Here is a 9,034-nt window from a genome sequence, read left to right as displayed (position 1 = left end):
ACCTCAAGCAATTAGAGAAAGAAGAACAAAAAAACCCCAAAGCTACCAGAAGGAAAGAAATCATAAAGATCCGATCAGAAATAAATGAAAAATAAATGAAGGAAACAATAGCAAAGATCAATAAAACTAAAAGCTGGTTCTTTGAGAAGATAGACAAAATAGATAAACCATTAGCCAGACTCATCAAGGAAAAAAGGGAGAAGACTGAAATCAATAGAATTAGAAATGAAAAAGGAGAAGTAACAACTGACACTGCAGAAATAAAAAATATCATGAGAGATTACTACAAGCAACTCTATGCCAATAAAGTGGACAAATTCTTAGAAATGCACAACGTGCCAAGACTGAATCAGGAAGAAATAGAAAATATGAACGGACCAATCACAAGCACTGAAATTGACACTGTGATTAAAAATGTTCCAACAAACAAAAGCCCAGGACCAGATGGCTTCACAGGCGAATTCTATCAAACATTTAGAGAAGAGCTAACACCTATCCTTCTCAAACTCTTCCAAAATACAGCAGAGGAAGGAACACTCCCAAAATTCTTCTATGAGGCCACCATCACCTTGATACCAAAACCAGACAAGGATGTCACAAAGAAAGAAAACTACAGGCCAATATCACTGATGAACATAGATGCAAAAATCCTCAACAAAATACTAGCAAACAGAATCCAACAGCACATTAAAAGGATCATACACCATGATCAAGTGGGGTTTATTCCAGGAATGCAAGGATTCTTCAATATACGCAAATCTATCAATGTGATAAACCATATTAACAAATTGAAGGAGAAAAACCATATGATCATCTCAATACATGCAGAGAAAGCTCTTGACAAAATTCAACACCCATTTATGTTAAAAACCCTGAAAGTAGACATAGAGGGAATTTTCCTCATCATAATAAAGGCCATAAATGACAATCCCACAGCCAACATCATCCTCAATGGTGAAAAACGGAAAGCATTTCCACTAAGATCAGGAACAAGACAAGGTTACCCACTCTCACCACTGTTATTCAACATAGATTTGGAAGTTTTATCCACAGCAATCAGAGAAGAAAAGGAAATAAAAGGAATCCAAATCGGAAAAGAAGAAGTAAAGCTGTCACTGTTTGCAGATGACATGATACAATACATAGAGAATCCTAAAGATGCTACCAGAAAACTACTAGAGCTAATCAATGAATCTGGTAAAGTGGCAGGATACAAAATTAATGCACAGAAATCTCTGGCATTCCTATATACTAATGATGAAAAATCTGAAAGTGAAATCAAGAAAACACTGCCATTTACCATTGCAACAAAAAGAATAAAGTATCTAGGAATCAACCTACCTAAGGAGACAAAAGACCTGTATGCAGAAAATTATAAGACACTGATGAAAGAAATTAAAGATGATACAAATAGATGGAGAGATATACCATGTTCTTGGATTGGAAGAATCAACATTGTGAAAATGACTCTACTACCCAAAGCAATCTATAGATTCAATGCAATCCCTATCAAACTACCACTGACATTTTTCACAGAAGTAGAACAAAAAATTTCACAATTTGTATGGAAACACAAAAGACCCCGAATAGCCAAAGCAATCTTGAGAACGAAAAACGGAGCTGGAGGAATCAGGCTCCCTGACTTCAGACTATACTACAAAGCTACAGTAATCAAGACAGTATGGTACTGGCACAAAAACAGAAAGATAGATCAATGGAACAGGGTAGAAAGCCCAGAGATAAACCCACGCACATATGGATACCTTATCTTTGATAAAGGTGGCAGGAATGTTCAGTGGAGAAAGGACAGCCTCTTCAATAAGTGGTGCTGGGAAAAATGGACAGATACATGTAAAAGTATGAGATTAGATCACTCCCTAACACCATACACAAAAATAAGCTCAAAATGGATTAAAGCCCTAAATGTAAGACCAGAAACTATCAAACTCTTAGAGGAAAACATAGGCAGAACACTCTATGACATAAATCACAGCAAGATTCTTTCTGACCCACCTCCTAGAGTAATGGAAACAAAAATAAACAAATGGGACCTAATGAAACTTCAAAGCTTTTGCACAGCAAAGGAAACCATAAACAAGACCAAAGAACAGCCCTCAGAATGGGAGAAAATATTTGCAAATGAAGCAACTGGCAAAGGATTAATCTCCAAAATTTAGAAGTAGCTCATGCATCTCAATAACAAAAAAAGAAACAACCCAATCCAAAAATGGGCAGAAGACCTAAATAGACATTTCTTTAAAGAAGATATACAGACTGCCAACAAACACATGAAAGAATGCTCAACATCATTAGAGAAATGCAAATCAAAACTACAATGAGATATCATCTCACACCAGTCAGAATGGCCATCATCAAAAAATCTAGAAACAATAAATGCTGGAGAGGGTGTGGAGAAAAGGGAACACTCTTGCACTGCTGGTGTGAATGTGAATTGGTACAGCCACTATGGAGAACAGTATGGAGGTTCCTTATAAAACTACAAATAGAACTACCATATGACCCAGCAATCCCACTACTGGGCATATACCCTGAGAAAACCAAAATTCCAAAAGAGTCATATACGGAAATGTTCATTGCAGCTCTATTTACAATAGCCAGGACATGGAAGCAACCTAAGTGTCCATCATTGGATGAATGGATAAAGAAGATGTGGCACATATATACAATGGAATATTACTCAGCCATTAAAAGAAACGAAATTGAGCTATTTGTAATGAGGTGGATAGACCTAGAGTCTGTCATACAGAGTGAAGTAAGTCAGAAAGAAAAAGACAAATACCATATGCTAACACATATATATGGAATTTAAGAAGAAAAAATAATGTCATGAAGAACGTAGGAGTAAGACAGGAATAAAGACACAGACCTACTGGAGAATGGACTTGGGGATATGGGGAGGGGGAAGGGTGAGCTGTATCAGGGCGAGAGAGAATCATGGACATATACACACTAACAAACGTAAGGTAGATAGCTAGTGGGAAGCAGCCGCATGGCACAGGGATATCGGCTCAGTGCTTTGTGACCGCCTGGAGGGGTGGGATAGGGAGGGTGGGAGGGAGGGAGATGCCAGAGGGAAGAGATATGGGAACATATGTATATGTATAACTGATTCACTTTGTTATAAAGCAGAAACTAACACACCATTGTAAAGTAATTATACCCCAATAAAGACGTTAAAAAAATGCCCATACTACCCAAAGCCCTGTACAGATTTAATATAATCTAAATCAAAATCCCTTTGGCATTTTCCACAAAAGTAGAACAAACTATTCTAAAATGTGTGTGGAACTGCAAAATGCCCCAAATAGCCAATCAATCACGAAAAAGAACAAAGCTGAAGGCATCATACTTTCTCTTTTCAAACTATAATACAAATCTGTAGTCTGGTCCTGGCAGAGAAGTAGACACATAGATCAATGGAACAGAATAGCAAGCCCAGAAATAAACATTCACAGATATGGTGAGCCTAATATTTTCCAAGTGTGTAAAGAATACTCAGTGGGAAAGAATAGACTCTTCAATGAATAGTATTGGTAAAACTGGAGAATTACATGCAGAGGAATGAATTTGGGCCCCTATCTTACACAACTTACAAAAATTAACTCCAATATGGATTAAAGACTTAAGCATAAGACCTGAAACCATAAAACTTATAGAAGAAAAAAATATTGAAAAAGCTCTTTGGCATTGGTTGTGGCAAAGAGTTTTTGTATATGACACCAAACGCTAAAGCAACAAAAGCAAAAATAAATAAGCAGAACTATATCAAACTTAAAAGCTCTTCATAAAAAAGCAAAGAATCAACAACATAAAAAGGTGACATATAGTATGGGAGAAAATATTTGAAAATCATATATCTGATAAAAGGTTAATATCCAAAATATATATGGAACTCATACAAATCAATAGCAATAAAACAATCTGATTTTAAAATGTGCAGAAGAATTGAACAGTCTTTTTTTAAACATCTTTATTAGAGTATAATTGCTTTACAAAGGTGTGTCAGTTTCTGCTTTATAACAAAATGAATCAGTTATACATATACATATGTCCCCATATCTCTTCCCTCTTGCATCTCTCTCCCTCCCACCCTCCCTATCCTACCCCTCTAGGTGGTCACAAAGCACTGAGCTGATCTCCCTGTGCTATGTGGCTGCTTCCCACTAGCTATCTATTTTACGTTTGGTAGTGTATATACGTCCATGCCACTCTCTCACTTTATCCCAGCTTACCCTTCCCCCTCCTCGTATCCTCAAGTCCATTCTCTAGTAGGTCTTCATCTTTATTCCCGTCTTGCCCTTAGGTTCTTCTCACAATTTTCTTTTTTCTTTTTTTTAGATTCCATATATATGTGTTAGCATACGGTATTTGTTTTTTTTCTTTCTGACTTACTTCACTCTGTATGACAGTCTCTAGGTCCATCCACCTCACTACAAATAACTGAGTTTCGTTCCTTTTTATGGCTGAGTAATATTCCATTGTATATATGTGTCACATCTTCGAATTGAACATGCAAATGGCCTTTTCTTTTCCAAAGAAGGCATGCAAATGGCCAACATATACAATGAAATGTTATCACTATTATTGAATAGTGAATGAATAATAATTGAATGAATATCACTAATTATTAGGGAAATTCAAAGCAAAACCACAGTGAGATATTACCTCACACCAGTTAGAATGGCTGTTATCAAAAAGACAAGAGATAACAAGAGTTGGCAAGGGTGTGAAGAAAAGTGAAAACTTGTGTACTGCTGGTGGGAAAGTAATTTGTACAGCCACTATGGAAAACACTATGGAGGTTCCTCAAAAAATTTTTAAGAATAGAACTACCAGCAACTCCAATTCTGGGTACTTATAAAGTAAATAAATCAGTATTTCAAAGAGATATCTGCATTTCTGTAATTCTTACAGCATTAGTCACAATAGCCAAGATATGGAAACAATCTAAGTGTCGTCTATGGATGAATGGATAAAGAAAATAAGTGAATATTTATTATTCAGCCATGAGAAAGAAGTAAGTCTTACCACTTGTAACGACATAGAAGGAACTTTAGGACATTATGATAAGTGAAATAATGGCAGAGAAAGACATCTATTAGATAATATCCTTCTTTTTTATAATATCCTTTATATGTGGAATTTAAAAGAGCCACACTCATAGAAACAGAGAATTGTATAGTGCTTACTTGGGCATGGTGGTTGGAAATTATGTAGATGTTAATCAAATTGTACAAACTTCCAGTTATTCTGAGGATCTAATGTAAATGATAGCTATAGCAAACAATTTTGTATTATGTAGTTGAAAGTTATTTAGAGTGTATCTTCATAGTGGCTGCACCAATTTACATTCCCACAAATAGTGTAGGAGGGTTTGTTTTTCTCTACACCCTCTCCAGCATTTATTGTTTGTAGACTTTTTGATGATGGCCATCCTGACCGGTGTGAGGTGATACCTCATTGCAGTTTTGATTTACATTTCTCTAACAATGAGCGAGGCTGAGCATCTTTTCATGTGCCTATTAGCCATCTATATATTATTCTTTGGAGAAATGTCTTCTTACAACTTCTGCCCTTTTTTTTTTTTTGAGGTATGTGGGCCTCTCACTGCTGTGGTCTCTCCCCGTTGCGGAGCACAGGCTCCGGACACGCAGGCTCAGCGGCCATGGCTCACGGGCCCAGCCACTCCGCAGCATGTGGGATCTTCCTGGACCAGGTCACGAGCCCATGTCTCCTGCATCAGCAGGCAGACTCTCAACCACTGTGCCACCAGGGCAGCCCTGCTCATTTTTTTGATTGGGTTGTTTGTTTTTTTTTTTATATTGAGCTGTATGAGCTGTGTGCATATTTTGGAAATTAAAATCTCTTGTCAGTCACATCATTTTCAAATATTTTCTCCCATTCCTTAAGTTGTCTTTACATTTTGTTTATGGTTTCCTTTGCTGTGAGAAACCTTTTAAGTTTCATTAGGTCCCATTTGTTTATTTTTGTTTTTATTTCCATTACTCTAGGAGGTGGATCAAAAAAGATCTTGCTGTGATTTATGTCAAAGAGTGTTCTGCCTAAGTTTTCCTCTAGAGTTTTGTAGTATCTGGTCTTAATTTTAGGTCATTAATCCATTTTGAATTTATTTTTATATATGGTGTTAGAGAATGTTTTAATTTCATTCTTTCACATGTAGCTGTTCAATTTTCCCTGCACTATTTATTGAAGAGACTGTTTTTTCTCCATTAAAAAACTAAAAATAGAGTTACCATGTGATCCAGTGATACCACACCTGGGCATATATCCAGAGAAAAACTATAATTCAAAGAGATACATGTACCCCAATGTTCATGGTGGCACTATTTACAATATCTAAGACATGGAAGCAACCTAAATGTCCATTGAGAAGATGTGATATTTTATATATATATATATATATATATATATATATATACATATATATATATATGATGGGATATTACTCAGCCATAAAAAAGAATGAAATAATGCCATTTGCAGCAAAATGGATGGGTCTAGACATTATCATACTAAGTGAAGTAAGCCAGAGAAAGACAAATACCATATGATAATGCTTATATGTTGAATCTAAAAAAAATGATACAAATGAACTTACTTACAAAACAGAAATAGATTCACAGACATAGAAAGCAACTTATGGTTACTAAAGGGGAAAGTGAAGAGGGACAAATTAGGAGTTTGAGATTAACAGGTACACACTACTATATATTAATAAATAAATTATGTAAACAAAAAAATCTACCTTTGCATCTGAGAAATTATTTAGAAACTGGACTAAGTAATGTTTGCTGAATAAATGAACAGAGTAATTATATGACCATAATTTTAGATATTAGTTAAACTTATTCCATTAAAGATTAGAAGAATACATTCCAACAATTTCCTGTCAGGACACTGAAGTACATATATTGATTCAACATGTATTTTTTTATATATATGCCCGGAAGTCGGGTTGCTGGATCATGTGGTAACTCTTACTTTTTTAAGGAACCTCCATACTGTTCTCCATAGTGACTGCACCAATTTACATTCTCACCAACAGTGCAGGAGAGTTGCCCTTTCTCCACACCCTTTCCAGCATTTACTAATTGTAGAATTTTTAATGATGGCCATTCTGACTGGTGTAAGGTGATACCTCATTGTTTTATTGATTTGCATTTCTTTAATAATTAGTGATGTTGAACATCTTTTTATGTTCCTGTTGGACATATATATGTCTTTTTGGAGAAATGTCTATTTAGGTCTTCTGCCCATTTTTTGATTGGGTAGTTGGTTTAGATAGTTAGATAGATAGATATTAAGCTGTATGTGCTGTTTGTATATTTTGGAGCTTAATCCCTTGCTGCTCACATCATTTGCAGATGTTTCTCCTATTCAGTAAGTTGTCATTTCATTTTGTTTAGTTTTCTTTGCTGTGCAGAAGCTTTTAAGTTTACTTAGGTCTCATTTGTTTATTTTTGCTTTTATTTCCATTACCCTAGGTGATGGATACAAAAAAGTATTGCTGCGATTTATGTCAAAGGGTGTTCTGCCTATGTTTTCCTCTAGGAATTAGATTTTTTTTTCCTCTAATAAAGTGAGTCCTTACAAAGAGAAAAACAACACACAGGATGAGAAAAAATAGCAAGTTTTAATGACACTTCCCGCTATCACTAAACACAGTGGGGAGGAACAAAATGATCCCTAAAGTAGGTTAAAGTAGCAGTTAAAGTTCTCACCACTCCAGGCAAATAATGAAACACACTAATGGTAGAAAGATAAAACACATCAGTATCAACAGTTCCTCTCTGTACTATGCTGGATCTTCACCATCCTGTTAAAAGAGTGACAGAAATTCCATCCACAGATTCTACTAGATGTAGCAACAGTGGCACAAAGTTGTTTTGTCAGGCTGCTCTAGAGAGAGGGTCAAAAAAACCCACTCTTTTACAGAGTGAGTTGGGTAAAATTATGACTCTTATTGAGAGTTTTCAATTATTTGTTAATTTTACACATACGCAAATAACTTAGAAAATCCTTCAATTTATCTCACTAAAAGCACAATATGCTCAGAAATGATTTCATCAAGGTAGCAGTATAGGAGATTAACATACAGAAGTCTGTTTTATTTCTTTACACAAATAATAAAATGTCTGAAAGGGAAAGTAAAAAAAAATCCCATTTAAAATCACATCAAAAAGAATAAAATACCTAGGAATAATCTCAATCAAGAGGTGAAAGACCTATACACTGAAAAGTATAAAACTTTGATAAGGAAAATTGAAGATGGTTCAAAGAAATGGAAAGATATCCCATGCTCTTGGATTGGAATAATTAATATTGTTAAAATGGCCATACTACCCGAATCATTCTACAGATTTAATGCAATCCCTATCAAAATAAACATGACAATTTTCACAGGACTAGAACAAATACTCCTAAAATTTACAAGGAACCAAAAAGACCCAAACTGCCAAAGCAATCCTAAGGAAAAAGAACAAAGCTGGAGGTATAACCCTTCTAGACTTCTGACTATACCACAAAGCTGCAATAATCAAAACAGTGTGGTGTTGGCATAAAAACAATCATACAGATCAGTGGAACATAATAGAGAGCTCAGAAATAAATCCACACACCTATGGTCAATTAATCTACAACAAAGGAAGAAAGAATATAAAATGGAGAAAAGATAGTCTCTTCAACCAGTGGTGTTGGGAATTCTGGACAGCTACCTGTAACTCAATGAATTTAGAACGCTTTCTCACACCAATATTCAAAAATAAACTCAAAATGCTAAAGTCCTAAATATAAGACATGATACCATAAAACTCCTAGAAGAGAATATAAGCAAAACATTCTCTGACATAAATCATGGCAATAGTTTCTTAGATCAGTCTCCCAAGCAAAAGAAATAAAAGCAAACAAACCAATGGGTCCTAACCAAACTTAAAAGTTCTTGCACAGCATAGGAAAGCATCAACAAAATGAAAAGACAACCAATGGAATTGGA

The sequence above is a fragment of the Orcinus orca genome, chromosome X (assembly GCF_937001465.1).
Source record: "Orcinus orca chromosome X, mOrcOrc1.1, whole genome shotgun sequence".
Lineage (NCBI taxonomy): Eukaryota > Metazoa > Chordata > Mammalia > Artiodactyla > Delphinidae > Orcinus > Orcinus orca.
Note: the sequence above shows the minus strand (reverse complement) of the source record.